General features: G+C 34.5%; 1 protein-coding gene across 1 annotated transcript in view; it reads right to left on the minus strand.

Moving 5' to 3' along the window:
- LOC150108965 (uncharacterized) overlaps positions 1–24718 on the minus strand; it is a 127399-nt gene that overhangs the window by 24393 nt on the left and 78288 nt on the right. The window lies entirely within an intron of this gene.

Genomic DNA, 24718 nt, shown 5'->3' on the forward strand with positions numbered 1-24718 from the left:
AAATCAAGAGAATCAGTTATGACCTTGATACTATGTATTTCTTGAACTAGCTTATAACTTCATAAGATCAGGGCTATAACCCATTAAGCAACTAAGGCTATGTCTAGGAGTGACAAAAACTGGAGGGAAAAAAAAAAAAAAAAAAAAAAAAAAAAAAAAAAAAATCAGCTATAAAAACACTTTTTTTTTTTTACATATTTTCTTGAATTTAGTGGCAAAATAGTGCTTGCCTAGGAGCAGCATGCACCCTAACAGTCCTGTATAGGATATACAGAAGTTTTTTTTTTTTTTTTTTTTTTTTACTGCACCCAGCTGAAACTGGTTCCGCTCTACCAGATGACAAAGATTTATTCTAGGAAGAATGTTAGAAAACAAAACATATTTTCACTCTTCCCTTTCTGCTGTAGTGATTCCAATTGGAATCACTAACTGTCTTGGCTTTCGTAGCCCATATTACGTGGCGAATGATTCCAATTGGTATAGTACATCGTAGTTCCATTTCCTTAATGGAATAACAGGTATGTATTATACATATAAATCTTCCCCATATTGGTTTTTATGACTTAGTAGAATAATATGCATATATTGGATTATAGAGTATAAGCTCAGAAGTTGAATATTTGCTACCAAAATATAATGATTCCATATGGAATCAGTCGGTCAGAATTCCTATCCTGGAATGTATTTTTCATCAAAATACTTGACACTCTTGCTTTTTTAGACCTAAAGACAAAATAAATAGAAAGAAAAATTTTTTTCACTTAGAAAAAAAAATTTAGGTTAGAAAGGGTTAAATGACTTTCAGTACGAGATCACTGAAACGATGAATTTATAAAGCATACAGGAAGAATCAGGCCAATGTTATGTCTAGAGGATATATATCAGGGGTGTTCAACCCTGTCGATCGCAGAACGATTTTTGGTCGATCTCGTGTATTCCTCCTTACAAATTTAATTAAAACTGAAAACATAATATTTTATTTATCATTATTTTGTATTATTTTTAATTCGCTTTAAGTTTGTAATTGTTTATTTCGTGTTAAATTGTCAAATCAGTAATTTTCTTATAAGTCTGGGTAAATGAATTAATTTGGATCAGTGGAAGTCAAACAGCGAGCGAAGTGAATATGATTATAAGCAAAGTGTAAAAACTCGATTGTAGCTTAAATATTCCAAAGCACATTACATCGATTTTTTACTCAAGTCCCATGTGAATATTGTAAAAAAATAAACTTTGTTTGTCTCAGTGTAGTTTGTATTAGATTTTTGTAAATAACTCTTTTGAAGCTAAGTGTATATACCGATTTAATAAGAATATACTAGAGTGTTAAAAACAAAGGCAATGTTTTTGTCGGCGAAGCTGTACATGGCGGCATTAGAAAGATTGTTATTGAAACTTGTATGTATGAGAAAGGCCTGCAGGCTCTAAGTGTAAACATCTCCGAAGTCAGTCAGAAAGAGTTCAAACAACTTTCCGATGGCCGGCAACTTACAATCAAAAGAAAGCGGAGGAGAACAAAAGGTGTGCTGAACTTGAAACTTAAGATGAAAGACTCATACCGATTCTTTGGGGGTTGCCAAACTTCATGCGAGGTCTCAGAGGAGGCCTAATAAAAAGGGACTGAAGTAAGCAGAAGGAGTCCCGGTTCCAGAATTGCTGTCAGAGAGCAGGCCTCCCGGTCCAGAGTCGCTGTCAGAGAGACCGCCCGGATCCACGTTGCTTGAGAGAGGAGTTTCCCGCTTCCAGAAAGGAGCTTCTCAGTTCAAGACGTTGCTAGAGAGACCACTTCTAGGCCGCAGACAAGGGTTTCAAATTGCCAGAGAAAAGTTTCCAGGCCAAGTTAATGTCAGACATTCACCAGTGTGTTGCGATTTCATTACAATTTGATGAATCAAACGACTTCACTGATATTGCTCAGTTAATGGTATTTATTCACATGGTATTTCAAGATTATTCAAATAAAGAACTTTTGAAATTATACCATTATTGGGAAGGACTAGGGGAGAAGACATTTTTTCGGCATTTGATGAATTTGTGAAACAACACAAACTTCCACTTTTTAAACTTGTGGCTATTACTACTGATGGTGCTCCTGCAATAATAGGCAATAAATTAGGCTTTATTTCATTATGTAAAAACGATGACAAATATCCGGATTTTTTAAACGTACCACTGTATTATTCACCAACAAGTACTGTGTAGTAAAAGATTAAACACAAAAGATGTTTTGGATATTACATTTAAAACTGTAAATTCTGTTCGAGGAAAAGCCCTGCAACAGGGGTTATTTAAATAACAGGCAGATGATGATAGGGAACTTCTGTTGTACAATAATGTTAGCTGGCTCAGCAGAAGTCAATTTTTAGAAAGATTTCTTGTATTAATTAACGATATACTCTCAGGGGACCCTGTAACCCCTAGAGAGCACATCCCCTGGGTGGCGGATAGGGGAGCCCACCATGTGTGTGTGTGTGTACATGCGCGTGTGTGTATATATATATATGGTGGGGTGGTCCGAATAGACTGAATAAGGACTCGTGGACCAACAGGACCATAAGGATGAATCATCTCGATTGTAAGGGAAGCGGCACTCCCATGGACCCCTAGCTGGATCTATCCTCTCCTTCTACTTTGAGGAAGACCCACTTACTTTAATCTTTCCTATAAGGCCTTATCAGCCAACTCTACTTACTTTATGACCCTTGTGCTATTCGAGTACTTGAGGGCCATGGGGTCTTTTCATTTCTGGCCTTACAACTATGTCCTCTCTATAAACCTTACTATATTTCTTCTATAATCTACCCTTTCCCCTTCAATATACCCTATTCCTCCTATGGGTTTAAATTCGGAAGAAGGCGAGTTCAGAAGCCTTAAGGTAGCAGCCCTACCACTGAACTATTCCATCGTCAGGCTAGTCCCCTGACATGGAGAACATAACCATACTTGTAAGCTGACAGAAAAAGATAAATCGGATTGAATCTATGGGAAACGACCCTGGAATGGAAAAGGGAAAATGGAAACAACAAAATATAATACACAGAGCAAACTGGAATGTAAGAGGAATAGCATATAAAGAAATAGAATTAGACCAGTTATTAAATGAAAGAAATTTTAAAATAGCAGTAATCACTGAAACAAAAAAGAAATTAAAAGGAATGAGAACTGAAAATTTTAATGTGATATACAGTGGAGTCGACAGAGACCAAAGAGCACAAGCAGGAGTCATGATTTGGATTCATAACTCCCTTTCAAAACAGTTAAAACATTATAAATTATGGAATGAAAGAATAATAGAAGCTAGAATAAAAATAGATAGAGGCTATTTAACAATAATTGGTTTATATGCCCCAGAAGACGGAAGAAAACAGGATAATATTGATTTTTATAATCAGCTACAAAACATATATATAATAAAATAAATAAAAATGATTATATAATTTTAGCAGGAGACTTAAATGCAAGAATTGGAAACACGAAAATGAATAATAATATAGGAATACATGGAGAACACACTCTAAACAGAAATGGTAAAAAATTGATTGACTTTGTAGTTTATAATAACCTAAAAATAATGAATTCCTTCTATAAACATAAAGACATACATAAATATACTTGGGCAGCAAGAGGATGGAAATCAATATTAGATTACTTCATATTAAATGAAAAGACATCAAAATTTTCACTAGATGTTAGAGTTCACAGAGGATATGAAATAAGCAGTGATCACTTCCTTGTTAAAATAAAATTAAGATTACCACCTAAATGGTTACAAGTAACAAGAACAGAAAGAAAAATTGAAACATTTGTTTATAAAACTAGACTACTGAATGGCACAAATGTACAATGGCTATATGAACAAAGAATTAACCAGTATCTAGATAAAATAAAACAAAATGAAGAAATAGAAATAGAATGGCTTAATATAAAAACGATACTAAATGCAGCAGCAAATGAAAGCTTAGGAAAGACCAAAAAATTCAATAAAAGAAAAAAACTGAAGATCTGGGATGATACAATCAAAGAAATAATCAAAAAGAAAAAAGAAGCCTATCACAAATGGTTAAGCAGTAAAAGATTAGAAGATGAAATAGAATATAAAAGAATAAGAGCCACAGCTAAAAGAGAAGCCAGAAAAAGACAGAGAATCATGGAATAAATTTGTTTCTAATTTAGAACATGATTTATATAAAATAAGACCCAATGTATATAAGATTTTGAAACACCTAAATGCAGATACCAAAGAAAACATTGAATTGAAATTAGAAGAATTTCTAAATTACTACACAGAACTATGGACAGACAAATATTTTATAAAAGACAACTGGCAAACAATTAACGAAAATGAAAAGGAAATAACTGAAGAAGAATTAGAAATCAGCCTGAAAGAAACAAGAAACGGAAAATCACCTGGAGAAGATAAGCTAGGTTCAGAACTATATAAATACGCAGGACAAGATTCAAAGGAAGACTCTTATTATTTTTAAATAAAATTTACTCAACTGATATCCCCCCAATAGAATGGAAAAAAGCAATTGTGATTCCTATCTTTAAGAAAGGTAATAGAGATGACCCTAAAAACTATAGAGGTATCAGTATACTAAATTCATGTTACAAAATATACAGCAGAATCTTAAATAACAAACTAATGAAATATTCAGAAAACTTTATTCTAGAGATACAAAATGGATTTAGAAAAGGACGATCATGTATAGACCCAGCCTTCTGCCTAAAATTAATAATAGAGAAAAGAAAAGAATACAATTTAGAAACACATATTGCATTTATTGACTTTGAAAAAGCATTTGACAAAGTTAAAAGAAACATTATTTAACATATTAAAAGAAAGACAAATACCAAATAATATCCTAAAAGCTGTCACAAGTATATATGAAAATAATCAAATACAAATAAGATTAAATCACGAGCTATCATATGCGAGAGAGATAAACCAAGGGGTCCGACAGGGATGTCCCCTCTCAGCAACTCTTTTTAATATCTACTTAAATGAAATAATAATAAAATGGAGTAAAAATTTACATAAAGGAATTAAACTTTCACCTACAGTTAACTTAAACACTCTCCTCTTTGCAGACGACCAAATAATAATTACAAATTCTGAAGATAACTTACAGAAAGCTATTTTAAATCTAAATGAGATATCCAAAGATTATGGTATGATAATATCAAGGGAAAAATCAAAAACTATGGCCTTTAAAGGACAAGATCCAGCAAGAACTAAAATAGTATTAGATAACAAGATCTTAGAACAGGTGAATTCATTTAACTACCTAGGATGTATGATCACTTATGAAAATGAAAAAGATATAAACATAAAAATTGCAAAATATTTAAAAATAACAGGAGTAATTAACTCTATATTAAACCAAACCTAGTTCAAAAACAAACCAGGCTAAAAGTATACAATATTAGCCCTACCGGTCTTAATGTATGGAAGCAAAATCTGGACAATAAAACAAAAAGACAAACAAAGATTAACAACAGCAGAAATGAAGTTTATGAGAAAAACTGCAAAGTATACCCTATTTGATCACAAAAGAAACAAAGATATTATGAAAGAATTAAACCAAGAACCAGTAATTGAAAAAATTAAAAAATATAAACATAGATGGATGGAACACGTTCAAAGAATGAAAACAGAAAGATTACCAAAACAAGCCTTAAAGTACAAGCCATTAGGAAAAAGAAAACCAGGACGTCCTCTTAAACGATTCAACGATGACTTCTAAGGCCGGAACAGGCCATACTATGCCTAAATCCTTGATACGTATGATGATGATGATTAACGATATAAAAATTTTTCTTGATGAAAAAGGAGATATTCATCCACAATTGAGGAATAAAAGATGGTTTTTACACTTATCATTTTTAGTCGATTTCTGTATGAAATTAAGCAATTTAAATTTAGTTACAAGGTAGAGATAAAAATTTAATTGACATGTTAAGTTCAATAAAAACTTTCCAACAATACTTACTTTTATTAAAGAAAAATATAAATGACCGCAAATTTAGACATCTCCCATATTTATTAACATTTTTTGAACAAAATCAAGAAATGCTTCACTATGATTTAAAAGAATTTATTCGTGAAATAGAATTAGTTGAGGAAGAAATAAATTCACGATTTAAAGATTTTAATAAAACTAAAATGATTGTATCTTTTAGCAATAATCCATTTCAAGAAAACTTGAACATTGCAGAAATTTTAAATAAAATTAGTGGGCTGTTTGATATAAACCAAGCTGAAGTAGAACTTGAGATAATAAACATTCAGAATAGTTTACATTTAAAATCAATAAACAATGAAGTCATTTGGAAGTATGCACATGAAAAATTCTCAATATTGACTGATATTGCGCGAAAAATTCTGTCGTGTTTCAGATCGACGTACTTGTCAGAATCTGTTTTTTCAAATATGAACGTCATAAAAAAATCAATTAGAAACCAAATTAGAAATAATCATTTGGATGGTTGTCTGCGATTGGCCACTTCTTCATATCAACTTGACTATGAAATTATTGCGAGGTCCAAATAATGCCAAATTTCACATTAACTTTTTTTTTTTTTTTTAATCAACCAGTATTTCCTGTAACGTGCGAGTTTGTAATAAATCTGTTGTTTTTTCTAACTTTGGTTTTCCAAAACAGAGAAATATTTTATTCCAATATATATATATATATTTTTTTTTTTTTTGTATTAAAATATTTGTTATATTAAAATAATTAAAAGTGATAAATTTTTAAATACACAAATAAAGTATTTTTTTTAGTTGTTTATTTGTGTGTAATCAGATATCAAAGTTGGGGAACGTGATCTATATAAGAGAGTAGATTGCTGAATAACTTTCTATAGAAAAGTAGCTCACGTAGTAAAAAAAGGTTGACCACCACTGATATATACTAATTAAAAACTATAATAATTATCTAATTTTGCAACATTTTGGTACTGCTTTGTGTATAAAACATGAAGAGGAAGAGAATAAGATACAAGTAAACATGAGTGGAATATAAACAAGTCAATCTCTGTACAAGGAGTGAAATCTTGCATTACATATTACTTATTATATGGCCTATCCAGTGTTCAATTCCCCCACCCCCCAGTGCAGAGCCAACCAATCTCAGGCTGTGACGGTTTTTCTCCAAGTACCCTAATTGTTCTCTAACACACTAAACTTTCAACACATTTGGTAGTAGTGTTATATATGTATTGTAAAAGGTATAAAAGAATGCGGAATTTGTGAAGTTCATGACAGCTTTTGCCATCCTATATTGTCTTCTTGAAGGGCATTAATAATAAAATACAAGGAAATCTCAAGTACTCAATTAAGAAACAGCAAATTTATGCTTTAAGAAAGAATTACATAACTTATGGGTGGAGGAAGGATAGGCAGGATTTGAAAAATGCAAATATCTGCTCATTCATGATAAATGAGAATTTTTAGATGAAAAATCAGAAGGGGTTTCAATTTAATTATTAGTTTTATTTACTGAATGCTGGTTCTGTTTCATGTCATAAATTTCTTTTGTATGTTTACCTTACTTATCCTATCTATTGGGGAATGCTAGTCATTACATGTTTTGTAATTACTGCTGATTTTGTCATAATGGAATACAACCAATGAGAGGACAGGACATATATACATAATCTTCACAGAGTACTACTCTGTCATACTGTAGGTAACTAATTAATCGTGACATGGCAATCCAAAATAAATACACAGCAGTAATTAGTTTACTTCTTACCCAGTAAGATGCAAAAGCTGACTGTTAATAGTTGATAATTAAGACTTGGAAAGTTGAGAAAGAATTTTCTTTTTCAAAAATATTTCTTTGATTCTAACAATATTTTTTGATTGTTTTTGAGTGCTGCTATGGCATACGACATCAATAGTCCTGTCCATCCAACAGTGTTTAGAGCCAATCAGTACTCTCGCTCTCAATAAAATAAAACCACATTGAGTTTTCCTAATAACAGATGTTTTCAACAATGACAGAAAATAAATTATGCCCCCCCCATAAGTGATTCAACATATGTTAGTGAAAACATGGAGGGGGGAGTATTCTTTAAAAAAAAAACAGTCTTGCATAACTGATAAAATGCATCATTTTTTCTTCAACAGTGGTAGTTATATAGGGTAAAAATTAGTCATAACATTAACGAAATCCCACTATGGGTAGACATTTGTAAAAGCCTGCTCTGGATGAGCTTGTAATACTCCAGAGTTTATAAGGCTTGTCTTATTAAAAAAGTTTATAAATTGACCAGAATCAGGATTAAACACATGACCATGATATATTAGGAACATCTAAGAAACTATTTTCTTCAATACAACCTCAATTTTCCTTCTGGGAAGGAATGCTATGTGCACATGTTTGCCATCTGGCTAGACTCAGAAGCATCTCTACTGACTTTCTTAACCATATTCAGCCTACCAAAGCATCAACTTTGCCATGTAAAAAGAAAAAGGTACAGAGAATTGGCCTTATCTGGAATACATCTGTTCATAAACCTACCTTTATAGGCTGCTACATATGAGATTCATCCAGACATCCATCCAGCCAGATAGTATCTTCTTCTTATTGTGCTATCTTCTATCGAAGGTCAGCGACCATCTTGGCGAACAAACTGCGCTCTTGTGCTAATCTGAGCAGTTGTGCACTGCTCTTTCCTGTCCACGTCTTGATGTTGTCAAACCATGATATTCTTTTTCTTCCTCTAGTTCCTTTGCCATCAATTCTTCCTACCAAAATAGTTTGTAGAAGTTGGTATTTGCTGTTTCTCATGATGTGGCCAAGATATGTTTTTCGTTTCTTGATTATTTGTACAAGATGTTTAGCTTTGCCAATGGATTTTAAGACCTCTTCATTGGTAATTTTTTCTGTCCATGATATCTTTAGCATTCTTCTGTATAGCCACATCTCAAAGACTTCGATTTTCTTGATGGTTGTCGCCTTCAATGTCCATGTTTCAACTCCATAGAGCAGAATAGACCACACGTAACATTTCAGCATTCGGCATCTGACTTCCATGTTTAGGTCTTTATTGCAGAATAGTGTTCTCATTTTCATGAAGGACTGCCGTGCAACTTCAATCCTTGTCTTTATATCTATTTCTGGATCCCACCGTTCATTAAGCCAACAACCAAGGTATTTATATCTTGACACTTGATCAATATTTTTCCCATTGAGTGTCAGTTTCATTGATGAGGCTGGATGTTTGCTGATGATCATGTATTTTGTCTTGATGTTTATATTTATTCCCATTCTTTGGCTTTCTATGTATACTCTGTCAATGAGTTTTTGGAGATCCATAATGTTATCTGCAATTAGCACGGTGTCATCTGCATATCGTAGGTTGTTAACAATCTTTCCATTTATTGTGATTCCCTCTGGACATTCTTCCAATGCTTTTTTAAAGATTACATCTGCGTATATGTTGAACAGGAGTGGTGAGAGCACACATCCTTGTCTCACTCCTCTTTTGATGTTAATATCACTGGTGGTAATGTTGTCTAATTGAACAGTAGCTGACTGATTCCAGTACAGATTTGTTATTAGTCTTATGTCTTGTTCGTCTAGCCTTGTTTGTTGAAGGACTTCTATTAAGTTAGTGTGTCTGACTTTGTCGAATGCTTTTTCAAAATCTATGAAACACATAAAGACAGATTTCTGTTTTTTTATGCATTTTTTATTAATATTTGGGTACAGAAATGGGCCTCTCTAGTACCAAAACCATTCTGAAAGCTGAATTGTGTTTCACTTAGAGTTTCTTCACCTTTTCTATAAATGCGATTCTGAATTACTTTCAAAAATATTTTTAATGTTTGGCTCATTAGACTAATAAGTCGGAAGTCACCACAGGAATTCGCTTTGGGTTTCTTTGGGATAGTGATAAATGTAGATTTGAGCCAATCCGATGGAAATTCATCACTTTCATATATTTCATTAAATAGTTTTTCACGAAGTTTGATGTTATCTGGTTCTATTAATTTTAAAAATTCTGTTTTCACACCATCTGGTCCACTGGCTTTTCCTGTTTTACTTGTTCGTATAGCATTCTCTATTTCGCATTTCATGATTGCTGGTCCTTGAATGTTATCTTTTATATTTATAGGCTTCTGTCTAGTATCATTGAAAAGTTCTGTTACATATTTTATCCAAATCTGTGCTTTATTCTCTTCTTCTAGAACTATTTTTCCATTTTCGTCTCTTAGAGACACTATTTGCTTTTTCCTCAGTTTTCTGGAAATTTCGTTGATTTTCTTATACAGATTGAAATTATCATGTTTCTTCTGAAGCAGTTCAATTTCAGTACATAAATTTTTCATCCAATTTTCCTTGGCTTCTTTTACTTTTTTCTTGATGATGTTATGTGTTTCTGTATACCTGGCTAGGTCCTTGTTTTTGTACATTCTTCTTGTATCAATAAGAGAAAGAATCTCATCTGTCATCCATTCCTGTTGTTTTATATTATTCACATAACCTACTTCTTCAATACTTGTTGTTACGATGGCATTCTTTAAGCTATTCCAAAGAGATTCCACACTTTTATTTTCTTCTATGTTAATCTGTTGTAATCGCAGGTTAAGCTGTGTCTTGGCACTTTTATTTATGTTCGGGTCTTTCAGTTTTTCTACATCAATTTTCTTTTTCTTCTTTTGTGATTTTTTAGCTGATTTTAATCTAAGACGTACTTCTGCAACTATGGGATTGTGGTCTGATGAGATATCTGCTCCAGGATAAGTCTTTGCACTCTTTATACTACTGTGGAATCTTTTATTTATCAGTATATAATCAATTTGATTTCGGACAATGTTATGTTGGTTATCTTGAGGCGATTTCCAAGTGTACAGTCTTCTGGGTGGAAGTTCAAACCAGGTATTTGCTATTGTTAGATCTTCTTCCTGACAGAACTGGACTAGGCGATCTCTATCATTTCTGGTGCCTAAGCCATGTTCACCAACAATTTCTCCATCACCCCCTCTTCCTACTTTTGCATTGAAGTCACCCATCACTATGTTTATATGTTTCTTTGTTAGGTTTTTAATCTCTTTTAGGTGTTCATAAAACTCTTCAACATCTTCTTCACTTTTGTCAGCTGTGGGTGCATAAGCTTGCATGATATTTATGTTAACGGGGTTTCCCTTAAGTTGTAACAGCATTATCCTTTCAGAAAATGGAATCCAATTTATTACTGATTTATTGATTTCTTCATCTACTATTACAGCTACACCATGTCGATGTTTGTTCTCATCATTCCCAGAGTAATACATTGTTGTATTATCTTGTTGACACTTTCCAGATCCTGGCCATCTTGTCTCGCAAATTCCCAAAATCCGGATGCCCAGCCTCTTCATTTCTCTTGTGGCATTTCTTAATTTGCCAGCTTCATACAGAGTTCTGACATTCCAAGTTGCAATTTTAAAAGTGGACACCAGATAGTATAGTATATTCAATAGAGCACATTATCTTCAATTCCAAGAACTAAGCACCATCCAATGCATCATGCTACAGAATGGTTTCACCTCAAGGAAGTTTAAATGCATCCTAGACACTAACATGCCCATCCCAATGAACCCTGAACCTATACAGCTAGTCACTATCCCCTACACTGCAGTCATCTCGGAGGCAACTACAAAAATCCTGAAAAGATACACTTTCAGTCACCACATTCTTTTCTATGAACAAAATCTCTTGATTACCATCCACAAAAGATAAACAGCCTCCTCTGGTTTTTACCAGGTTCATTGTGATTGCTTCCACTTATACTTTAGACAAACAGGACATTTAGTTGAAAAACAACTATAAGAGTGACAATCTTATATCAACAATAACAATAAGCCTGAAAAATCTGACCTTGCACAGCACAGAATAGACACTAACTGCAATATCCTCTTTAAAGAGTGTTGAAGCACTATAAATCTTAAATCAGAATGACTGACTGTTCATTGCCAAGATTTGGAAGAATCTCATCCTCATAAATGGCAAGCAATAACATACTTCAATTCCTCTCTCTCCCCTTTTTAAACATATATATAGTCATCCCTCGACTTGCATCCTTTCGAAGATACATCTGTGATCCCATAATGGATTAAATAACATTTTTAACTATACTTTCGAACAAGATGCAAGCCAGTGTAAAGTAAAAAGGTTTTTATTTAGCAACCATGCATCATGCAACAATGCAGTGGCAACCTCGCTCGGCAGTCAGCTTCAACAGTTCCTCTGTTGATTTTGTGTTTGAAAAATATGTTATTTGTGTATTTATCATTAAATATTTTGCAATATTTTGTGCAACATGGTCCCTACATGCCCAATTAAAAAACCTAGTGAAGAATCGCAGAAAAAGATGCGAGCAATTGATCTTGAAAAAGTTGCAAGTTCATCGATAATGATGAAGCTGCGACAAGATCCTATCAATGATTGGAAAAGCTACTTCCATCATGCATAGAGGACCTAAACCAAAAGAGCATACCTCTTAGCACTATGACCATAACCGCTAAGGCACTAAGCCTATTGAAGGAGAAAGCAGGATCCGATTACAACTACGAATTCAATGCTTCTTCCGGTTGGTTCATGAGATTCAAGCAGTGTTTTGCACTGCATAATGTGAAAATATATGGTGAATCTGCAAGTCCCGACGAGAAGATTGCCAAGGAGTTTGTGGAGAAATTGGATAAAATTATTTCCCACAGCAAATATTTAATATAGATGAGACTTCCTTGTTTTGGGAAAAAATGCCCAAGCAGACAATTCATCCACAAAAAGCTAAAATCTCTTATGGTTTCAAAGCTCTTAAAGACTGTGTTACGATTCTGTTAGGGAATAATGTGGCTAGATATAAACAAACTATTTGTGATATGGCACAGTAAGAATCCATGAGCCTTCAAAATTATTAGGAAGCATATGCTTCCAGTTCATTAGTGGATATAAGAAGTCATGGATGACTCAAAAATTGTTTGTGGATGCCTTAATCAACTGTTATGCGAGTGAAATGGAAGCTATTGTATGAAAGAAAATGAAGAATTTAAAATTTTATTATTCTAGATAATGCTCCAGGTCATCCGTCTTATATCAGTAATCTTTACCAAGTTCAAGGTCATATTTCTCCCTCCAAACACTACTTCATTGATCCAACCGATGGATCAGGGAGTTCTAGTAATGTTTAAGGTTTATTATCTACGGAGAACTTTTTCACAAACCATTTCTGCTAATGAAGGAAATGACCAGACTCTCATGCAATTTTGGAAAGCATTCAATATTTATCATACTATTAAAGATACTGCTGTAGTTTGAGATGAAGTGATCTCTCAATGTATGAGGGGCTTATGGAAAAAGACATTAAAACGGTTTGTGCACAATTTTGAAAGTTATGAAAAAAAATGAAGACCTTTGTAAATTGAGTGAAGAAATAGTGAGCCTAGCAAACAACTTGAATCTCGAAGGGAATGATGACGACATAGTTCAACTCATAGGAAGTGCCCCAGAAGAGTTGACCAGTGAAGAATTGGTCGAACTGGAGGGAGAACGTGTTGCAGAAGAGGAAGAACGAAAAAAGGAAGAGGAAAAAAAAGAAACAAGGAGAGGTGGTTAAACAATTCACAGTGAAGGGTCTAGCAGAACTGTTCTCTGCAGTTAACGATGTTCTCAAAATGGTTGAAGACATGGACCCAATGTTGAATGCTACTTATTAGTAGAAAGTAAAGTACACGATGTGTTTGCTTGCTATAAACAATTTATGATAAAAGAAGAAGAAGAGGAATAAGCAAAGCACATTGAATATTTTCATTAAAATAAAAAAAAAAATGATAAAAAAAAGTTACAGCAGAAGAGCCGCAGCCTGGTCCTTCACATAGGGAAGGTTAATGAAGATGTGATTGTGGAGGAAGATTTGGGTGATTATTCTCCTGTTTTATAGTGGCAGTATTGTACAGTACAGTTTTATAATAAGGTTTAAAAATTAAAATGACAGTATACTTATTACTGTTAAGTCCATAATCCCTATAACTCTGTTGATTTAACGTATCGACTTAAGTCCTGCCTTAGGAACATATCCCGACGTAAGTCGAGGGATGACTGCGTGTGTGTGTGTGTTTATAGGAAGATTTACTCGGTTTGGGAACATGTTAAAAGTATTAAATGACTAAAGACCAGGGCCGAATTCTCCATGCTTGCTACACATGCTCATTAACTGAGAAAAGTAATATTTGTTAATAAATGCATGCATTTATAACAAAAATAAAAGCTTAAATTCCATTTAGGCTTTTATTTTTTGTAGACAGAAGACATCTTAAGCTTGCGCGGCAATAACTGAGATTTAGTTGTGTATCGAAGGCCGATGCTTGCTCGTCTAGTCAAAGCACCTTGGCTTCCAGGTCCTCGCAGCAGCACTGTGATTTCATGAGCGTGCATAGTCATTTCACGTCATCTCACTCTGTTGCTTAATCACAAGCCATACACAGTCAACGTAGCTCTAGCCAGTGAGCTTCAGTGAGCCTTTATAAGTGTGCATGTTGCTTGGGAAAATTAAGTTACAACCAACTTTTTATGATGATGTTATTGACCAGTTCATAAAGAAGAACCGTAGGGTAGAATTTGTATTGAAGTAGCTAAATTGAAAAAGATAGAATATCATTTGTAAAATAAATGTTGTATTTGTATGATTAAATGTACATACATTTTTAAATATATAATTTAAAATGGTTAGTAAATCATTATTCCGCTAATCAGACTTCAATCACACTGCTCACTCCCTAAATGATAACAAGAGCAAGCATGAATTTCAAGACCAAGATTAATATAAAAAGTTTTAATCACACAACTAGTTTCGTCTAACATAGACTTCTTCAGGTACTAAAAAACATAAGAATCCCAGTAAAGAACTGGATCTGAACAGTATTAATAAAGCAGCAAAAACACTGTAGAGGCTAAAGCCTAGATGAGTTTAAAACGAAGAACAATCTCCAACTGTATTATTAGGCACATGCGTGTGTTCACGATCTCATGCATGCCAATATAGGATAGCAGAGCTGTGGCAGTCTGCTAAGTTGTAACTTAAATTACTATTGATATGAACAGGGTTTAGAATTATTTCTTTTGACTCCAAAATTTTTCTTTCTATCTTGTCATAACAATGGTAAAGATTCTCAGACTTTTCCCAGAGTAAGGGATGTGAGAGGCCCCCCTTGTTCGAATTTGCTGAAAACAGGACATGGCTAGATAAGGCGCTGGCTCGAGTTCTCTTGTAGTTGATGTCTCTTTGGTGTTCTTCGATACAGAATTCAATTGATTTTTCCGTCTGTCCAAAGTAAGGTTTGCCACAATTGCAGAAAATTTGAGCCCGTCTTTGGTCCACTGAGAAGGGAATGTAGCTTAGGCAACGTTGTGAAGAAGGTCCGAATGTTAAATTTTCTTAAGATTTTTGCTCATTTTGGAGAAATAAGAGATGTAAGGAATAGAAATGCAGCCCTTAGAAACTGTAGTATCTTCATTACAGCATGGGGGGGGGGGGGATGAAAAAGGAGTTTGTTGATAATTTTCTTTGAATAGCCATTTAACTGAAATGTGCTTTGAAGTAGATTAAGTTTGTTGCTAAGATCCTGTTCATCTGAAAGAAGTGAGCGAGCCCAGTGTCGAAGAGTAGATATGTTGAATTTCTGCGAAGGGTAATGGTGAGAATCAGCGTGGAGATATCTGTCTATATGGGTCGGTTTCCTAAAAATAGTGATTTGAATTTTTCATTTAAACCTGACAGTTTTACATCTAAGAAAGAAAGAAAGCCTTTATCCTCCAATTCACTGTAAACTTAATGTTATGATGTATATTATTTGTTGTTCTTGAAAGTTCCAGAGGATATTAAGGCCATGTTCCCAAATTAGAAAGATGGCATCAACATAGTGTTTCCATACTTCAGGTTTTAAAGAAAGGATGAAATAGTCTTTTCTTCGAAATCCTCCAGGTAAATCTTAGCAAGAACTGGGGATAAAGGGTTTTCCATAGTTAGGCCTGAATTTTGCTTGTAAATTGTGTCTTCGAATTTGAAGTAACCGGCATTGACACATTGTGTCAATAAGGTCATGATTTTCTTAGATACTTTGTTTTTTAAAAGGAAAACTACTTCTTCCATAAGAAGATTTGTAAATAATGAAACCATGTCAAAGCTGGCATGATATCTGTGTCTTTGATTGTAATATCTTGGAGCTTGGATACAAAATCTGTGGATTTTGCATATAGGATGTAGATTTCCCAAAGACACATTTTAGAGAAGCGAAATATTTAGAAAGCTTGTACGTCAGAGAATCAATACCTTCGACAATAGGACAAAGCAGGATATTCTCCTTGTGAATTTTTGGAAGACCATATAGCTGAGGAATTAGAGGATGGAGAGAACAGAGGAAAGAAAGAAATTTCTTGGTAATTCTGTTGTTCTCAATAAATTGTTTGTATGGTCCTGAAATTCTCTAGTAGGATCTCTTTCTAGAATTGAATCAATGTCAGTACGTAGTAAATCAGTATCTTATGCTGATAATCTGTTTTGTTGAAGACTACTGTAGCATTTCCTTTATCCGCCAGAAGAATGATGTCATCTTTGGTATTCTTTAGTTGTTTAATAGCCTGTCGTTCTGAAGAGAGAATATTGTCAGTAGGAGGTTTAGCATTGTTAAAAGTGAAGATAGACTCGATATGGAGTAGGTTTGCATCCTGGGTAGGAAGAAAAGAAGCAGCTTTTTCAATTTTGGTCAGTAATAATTCTTTAGGAACAGATTTTGGCAACAGAACAAAATTAAGGCCTCTTGAGAGAACACTTTTTTCCAGCAGCCGATAGGTTGTGACTACACTTGTTGATAACCACCTTGTCCTAAGACAGGTGAGGTTTGGTAAAAAAAAAAAAAAAAAACGCTTCTCTTGTTTTTGTCGGAGAGAATTAAATTTCCTGATTAGTTTTAACTTGTTAACATTTTAAGATTTAGAGGAAAAAAAAATTCACTCATTTTCCTTAATATGGTTCTGGATACTACTATCAATGGAATGTTCTGTTGTTAGAGAGTTCAGTTTTTTTAGTAAATAAAAGGACCAAGGTGCATTTAGTGCCAAAAATCCTTTCAGCTTGGGATTTTACATATACACTAGGGGGAGGAGGCTCTGCCTCCCTGACACCCCCCCACCCGAGTTCTGGACTGGTAGGCTGGTTCTCCTTGAATTCTGATGACTTGAAAGGGAGGTTCTTCCCCCCCCCCCCCAGCACCCAATCCCCCAAGTTCCGGACTGGTAGGCCTGTTCTCCTTGAATTCTGATGACTCGATACTCAGGGTAGCCCTGAGTTTCAAACCTTTTCAAATAACTTGACAAAAAAACGTTACAAAAAAGGCTTATCATTTTATATTATAGAGTAGATAAATTGTCATTTAATCATTTTATTATCTAATTTCTCTTATTATACAGTATTTCAAAGTTAATTATTTCAATTTTAGTTTTAACCACAATCTCATTTTATTTTGTAACTGCCTACATGTGGCTCATTTCTTTAAAATGGATTAATGTTCTTTGTTCTAGCTTCACTTTGTGATCATGCTAATGCACTGACCCAATTAATTTCTAGCTGAAATATTTGCAATAATAAAATTTATTCTTGTGAATACATGGGTTTAATAATCTTCAAACACTGTTACACATAAGATAGACAGAAAGCAGGTTTATCACTGTCACCCTAAATTTATTTATTTTTCCTGAGTGAAGATAATAAAAAAAATTATGTGATCAAGGCATGCCCCACAATACTAATGTACAAGAGGTTATCCTTTTGTGGGGTTCATATAAAACACTTTAACAGAATATTTCAGTGAGAAATTCACTACTTCATAATAAATTGAAACAAGTAAAATTGTTGTTCATTTGAGACTTTGTTGGACAGATGTGGAAATTAAGTTGTGTAATCTCAGAAAAATTAATTGATTAATTGTCAACTTATTTCATAAGATCTCAAATGCAGAAAATTCTTAAGGAAAACAAATGACAAAAGGCATGATTTTAAGCTATTATGAAAATCCATGAGAATTAATAAAATTGTGTATTTCATTACTATAAATTTCAATTATTCATAATCTTTTGTATACAACATACAAAATAACTCATTTAAATAATTAGAAAATTTCCTTTTACTTTCTGTGAGCATCATGACAGTGATGTATTATTATAGGAAAAAAAAAATCCTAAAAATCCATCTCATAAAAAAAAAATTCTCTAATTCTTATTCTCCACAAGGAAATAGAAAGATGCTGAAAGGGATTCAACTTTTTTTTATAATGCCCTCCTCACACAAAGGTCACAACATCTATAATATAACAGTGCCATGTGTTATATTATAGCTATTGTAGGCAAGTGGTTAAGGAGAAAGAAGAAATCTATGAATAAGTTTCTTTAAAAGCTGGAGTTGCATTCACTAGTACACATTTTCTTCTATGAATTTCTGTAAAAACAAGTTGTTTTATTAATATAATTAACAGCTATTGTAGCCAGTTTTTGTTTAGGAGTGTCCCTTATTTTAAAACATTGGCTAACATAACTCAAAAAAAAAAAGGGGGGGTGTATATATATATATATATATATATATTTTAGGGAATTATGGGTGAGTATAGAAGGCAATTATGGCAGAATAAAAAATGTGGAAAAATTTTGTACATACCTTGTTTTTGGTTTAACGATGCCTTCTAAATCCAAGCTCCTGCTGAAGGTTGTTTATAAACGGGGGGGGGGGGGGGGGGGGGGTGCTTTAGACGTGGGAAATAAGTTAGGAAACCCGGGTTACTATTAATTATATATATATATATATATATATACATACATACATATTATTTTGTTGTGGGGGGAGAGAGAGAGAGGGGGAACGAAGGGGAAGGGTAACCTTATGTGGAAACTGGGACAAGGGTTAACGGAGTGTGGACCTTTTCAGTCATCGTCTGACCATCGTTGGAACTTTGTTGGAATGACTGTAGGGCTATGTCAAGGCTGCAAGTTGCATCTGCCAAATTAGGGCATTTGTTGTTGCTAAATGGCTGGAGGCGTGGCTTAATTTGTAAGTTTTGGAACGTCCAACATTCGGAAATTAGGTAGGGCAGTGGACGTTGATAGAATTTTCATCGCATTTTATGGCAATAGTTTCGGATATTCTAAGCATTGTTTCGTTGTCTTGTTTGTCTATGATTATGGCTTTGTCGATTTAGGGGATGTGTTTTAGTTCAAGAGCGTGAGCTGCAATTTCCGTCTTCCCTGTATTCTGCGTTTTGTTTTTCTTTTTGATGTTGCAATTTTTTTTGTGTTCAGATATTCCGTAATGGGAATATTGCAATCCCCGAAGTGCTCTTGTAGTCTAGTCCATAACGACCTAATTGTAGAGCCAGTGTAGGTGATGTCAGTCTTTTTGACAAGGAAATTTGTAGACTACATTGTAGTGTTCGAATATTTCTTTGTGAGTGAGAGATTTAGTAGGTTTTAGGAGAATTGCTAATTTTTGGTTTGTGGTGAATACTAGCTTATAGTCAGTGTTTTTGAAAATGTATTTGTAAGCTTTGTATGTGTGGCAATTTGATGACCATACGTGTCGGGAAGTCTGCTTTTGTTGTATTATTGTTAAGACGGGATTTTGCCGTATAGTTCGCGTAATTTATTAGATGTGTGGGGTAGTTGTGATTTTTGAAAACCTCTGCTAAATACTTGAGTTCTGTGTTAAGAAAATTGCTGTTGGTTGAGAATTTGTAAGTGTTGATAAATTGTGATAGGATGACTGATTTTTTAATGGAATATGGGTGGTATGAATTGAAATGGAGGTAGTTTCTGACACATATGGGTTTGTGGAATATCTTCGTAGCTATTCTGTTATGGCTTCTGATTAATGTCAGATTTAAGAAATTGATGGATTTGTTCTGTTTCCATGGTGAATTGTAGTCTGTTGCTAAAATCGTTGAAGGATGTTTGTAAGGCAGAGATGTGCGAGTTTGCCAATGCATAGAATATCGTCTACGTATCTGCCATAGAAGGTGATGCCGGTGGGGGGAGTGATTCAATGTGTGCCAGGAATAATTCTGCTAATTGTCCACTGATGTTTTGGCCCATTGGGAGACTGAAAATTTGAACATATAAGGAGTTGTTGAATTTAAAGAAATTGGCGGATATTGTGAGTTTGATCAAACTAATGATGTCATTTGGTGTTAATTTTGTGTGTGTGTGTGTGTGTGTGTGTGTGTGTGTAGGGTGTGGTCCTCAGTGAGTAGTGTGTGTGTATACGATGTCTAATGTTTTGGGAACATCCACGTTGGTGTATAATGAAGTTGCATCTAGTGAGGCGAGGATGTCATCCTGTGATGGAGAAATGTTATTTAATTTCCAGAATAGGTTGTCTGTATTTTTGATCATACAGATAGACGTTGCTAGTAGTGGTTTGATGAGTTTGGCAACAAATTTTGATAAAGGAGCTGTGGTGGTGTTCTTGTAGGAGACTATGGATCGTATCGGATAACCGTCTTTGTGGGTTTTGGTGTTCCCGAACGTATAGGGGGTGCGTGTAGTGTGGGAGGTTGTGTGTCTCATTGTGGTTTTATCTATTTTGTTTTGACTTTTTAAGGTGTGTAAGGTGCTGTTTATTTGTTTTATGAGGTTGGGGGTAGGATCATTGTGGATTATTTGGTAGGTGTGTTGGTCGTTTAAGACGGCCATTATTTTGTTGTGGTAATCAGTTTTGTTGATGATGACAACAGTGTCTCCTTTGTCAGTTTTTGTGATCATGATATCAGGGTTCTTTTTTAAGGATAAAAGGGCACTTTGTAAGTTGGGAGTGATGTTGGGTTTTACTATTATTTTGCTATTTATAATGTTTATTTTTTGGAATATTGTGTCTCTGTGTGGGTCATTTTCAAGTTTAGATTATGTCTTTTTTCGGTACGTATTTAGGGGATATCGCGAAGTTAAGACCTTTGTTTAGGATGATGATCTCGTCAGGTGTGAGGATGTGGTGTGACGGATTTTTGATGGAGTTGTCAAGTGTGGGTCGTGAGGCAGGGATCATTAGGGGACATTAAGGTTTTCAGTCTACATTTTGTATTGTGGATGTATGAATATGCTTAATTTTTCTTTCTCAATCTGTCATCTATGGCTTGCTTGGTGAGTGCACGTGAAGCTCGGTAGCAAATTTTTTTGTTCCTGGAAATGGAGCGGTTACCACGTACTGTAGCAAAGTTTGGCGTGACGTTGTGATGTAGGCAGTTCTTGAGGAATGTTATGTGAATTTTTTGCGCGGTGTATGTGAGGATGTTTTTTGGTAGTTTACTTTTGTGAAGGTTATACATTCGTTAAAAGTATGATGTGAGCCCATGACATAGCCTAGTGTTAGGAGCGAGTGCTAAAACGATCTTATAATTAAAGTGAAACGCTTATCACCAGAGGTCCCACTTTACATTCCAGGCCACCTACAACCACCCTTAGAGGGCGCTCCACCTAGATGGGACTTTAGTGTCACCCATGTGGTTGTGCTTAGTATTGTTTGTTATTTGTTTTTATGTTACATTAGTTTTTTTGTAATTCCTGAAGATGTCTCATTTACTGAGACGAAATATATAGGAAGTATTAGATTCTGTTTTAATCCTTTCTGAGTGCTGTATACAATCCATTAAGCCTCCAATAGGATGTCCTCACAGCACTTAAGCCTCTACACACAGAGAGATATGATAAGCATTGTGTTGATTGGTTGGGTCTCCCACGATAAGTCTTAGGACTCCATGGAGCCCACACAGTAATAAAAGAACTTAATTAAGTATAGTTTCTGGGAAATTCCCATGTTACTCCTCTTAAACACTATTAATATAATTATATTATTATAATATATTATTGTGTTTGTAACCATAAAACCTTTCAACCATTGGCTCTCTATTCATACCACCCTCTTCTCCCCCCCCCATGACACAAAATATACAAAGTGTATTTTGTGTCGTGGGGGGGGGAGAAGTTTTGTTTGTTAGTTTTTATGTTACATTAGTTTTTTTTGTAATCCCTGAAGATGTCTCATTTACTGAGACGAAATGTTTATCATATCTTTCCGTGTGTAGATGCTTAAGTGCTGTGAGGACAGGACATCCTATTGGAGGCTTAATGGATTGTCTACAGTAGAGCTTCCCAAACTGTGGGCCGCAGCCCCCTTGGGGGGGCCGTAGGTTTTGTTGAGGGGGGGGCCGTGAAATAATGAAAAGAAATTTAAAATGTTTTAAGACTAAGTAGATTTTTTTTTACTTTAAAAGAAACGTATTTAACTTTTATTTATTATTTCTTTTTTGTTATTTTTTTATATTTTAATGGAAAAATTCACACATTGGTGTTGGTTCACAAACTTTGCTTCCTACGTATTTCGGTGCTTAATGAATATTAGTAAATATTGCTTATTCATATGTTTCATTTCAAAGCAGTGGTTAATTGTATTTACTTCGAATGCTCTCCAGGGAAGTCCAAATCTTCCTGTCCCTTTCATCACGCGTTCGTAATCAGGGACTGTTGATATTGACTTTATATACATATCAAAACTCGTTTTATATTATCACTGTCATCCGAGCTAGTTTTCTGTTACCAATAAAAGTTTCGCATATACTTCACACATGAAAAAAAGCTTAAACAAGTTCATGTGGGAAGATAGTAACTTGCTTGCAGCGGTAAACAACACCCTCCCTAACAGCCTGCAGAGGCAATAAAAACAAGTACTTTTATTATACCAGTGAATAAGGTATGAGGAGTCTGTGTAATATATTTCTCAAGAAATAGTGCAATTAGAGACAACTGGGATAAAAACACACTAATTAATGAATCACATGTCCCCTCATACAGAAACTATGATATATAGACTGAAACAAAACCATATGTTGCATGGGCAAACACAGTATCTAACTAAAAACTATTGTTATTAATTAGATGTGTGTGAGTTTGATTTCCTAAGGCAGCAATAAAATTCAACGGAACGTGTTAAAACTAAGTAATGTATATATAACGAATGGCAGTTTCACATATGGAATTCGGTTGAAGAGAGTTAGCATTTCAACTCAACTGTCAGCTATGCTTTTATCTTTCGGTTGCGCGATCTTTTGTTAATACCGCACCAATCATATGCGCGTTTTAATAACCTGCCTTTGCTGTCTGTTTCGCGTTAGGATTAATTACCGTAAAGGGAAAAAGTCACAAAAGAGAAAAATGTGCCTGGTCCGGGGATCCCTTATTCAGGTAATATTCACTAATTTCATGTTATCAGTCTGTGGTGTGCCAGTATCGGTAAGTGGTGATATTATTTGATCTATTCTACGTTAAAAAAAATTAATCCTGAGATGGATAAGTGGCTGATAAAAAATATAAAAAAAATCCCCACGAACAATCAGAAGAAGCAGAAACAGACTCAAAAAAAGGACAATATTTCATATTTTACCAGAACAGCCCGTATCGTCTTCAGAACCAAACGGTAAGAGGCAAAAAATGTAATATATGCATTTGATTTTTGCAACATTCGCTGTGTACGTTTTGTATTGAATATAAATACAATAAATATTATTATAATATCTCTCTCTATTATGATTGTTTTTTCGAGGGGGGCCGTGAAATATTTTAATTTTTGCAAAGGGGGCCCTGACATCCAGAAGTTTGGGAAGCACTGGTCTACAGCACTCAGAAAGGATTAAAACAGAATCTAATACTTTCTATATATTTCGTCTCAGTAAATGAGACATCTTCAGGAATTACAAAAAAACTAATGTAACATAAAAACAAATAACCAACAATACTAAGCCCAACCACATGGGTGACACTAAAGGTGGAGCGCCCTCTAAGGGTGGTTGTAGGTGGCCTGGAATGCAAAGTGGGACCTCTGGTGATAAGCGTTTCCCAAATCTTAGGAAGCTTAATGCAACCATATTTGTTGAGATTTGGTGATTCCTGAGAGTTGCTGCTGATTCTAAGAATAGTCTCTCTGTTTTTTAAATTTCCTGTGGTGGAGCATGGTGTTTTTTTCCATGAGATCCTATGGGTTGTATCCAAGACATGTTCAGCAAGGCCTAACTTACCATAGTCATGTTTGTGGATTTATGACTTATGTTCCTCCATGCAGATAGTGGCTGATCCCTGTCTGTACAAAGTATGCCAGTTTACAGGAACAGGGTACTTTTATAGACTCCAGGCAATGAGAGAAAGGAGGAAGCTGATCTTTTGTAGAGCAGATAAGGGTAGCAAGTTTGCAGTGGGGATTAAATGCTGTGTGTAGGTTGTACTTTTTTAAAATCTTGGCTATTTTTTTCGGATGTGCCATGGATGTAGGATATGGTGATGGCATTTCTAAACTCCTTCTGAAGAGAAGACCGAGGAAAGGGGGAGGACCCAATTATTTTTTTAATACTGTGATCGCTGTAGCCATTGGAGAGGAAAGTGTTGTGTATGTGGTGTACAGGACTTTAGTGTCACCCACGTGGTTGGGCTTAGTTTTGTTTGTTAGTTTTTATGTTACATTAGTTTTTTTGTAATCCCTGAAGATGTCTCATTTACCGAGATGAAATATATAGGAAGTATTGCTATATATAATCCATTAAGCCTCCAATAGGATATCATATCTCTCCTTGAAACCATTAATAGATAAAGCACTCACAACTGATTGGCAAACCATTCTCCACTCTCCAAACAAAAAATCTAGT

Source organism: Typopeltis vanoorti, chromosome 2, assembly GCF_054136105.1.
Source record: "Typopeltis vanoorti isolate ZY-2024b chromosome 2, IOZ_Tvanoo_1.0, whole genome shotgun sequence".
NCBI classification, from domain to species: domain Eukaryota; kingdom Metazoa; phylum Arthropoda; class Arachnida; order Uropygi; family Thelyphonidae; genus Typopeltis; species Typopeltis vanoorti.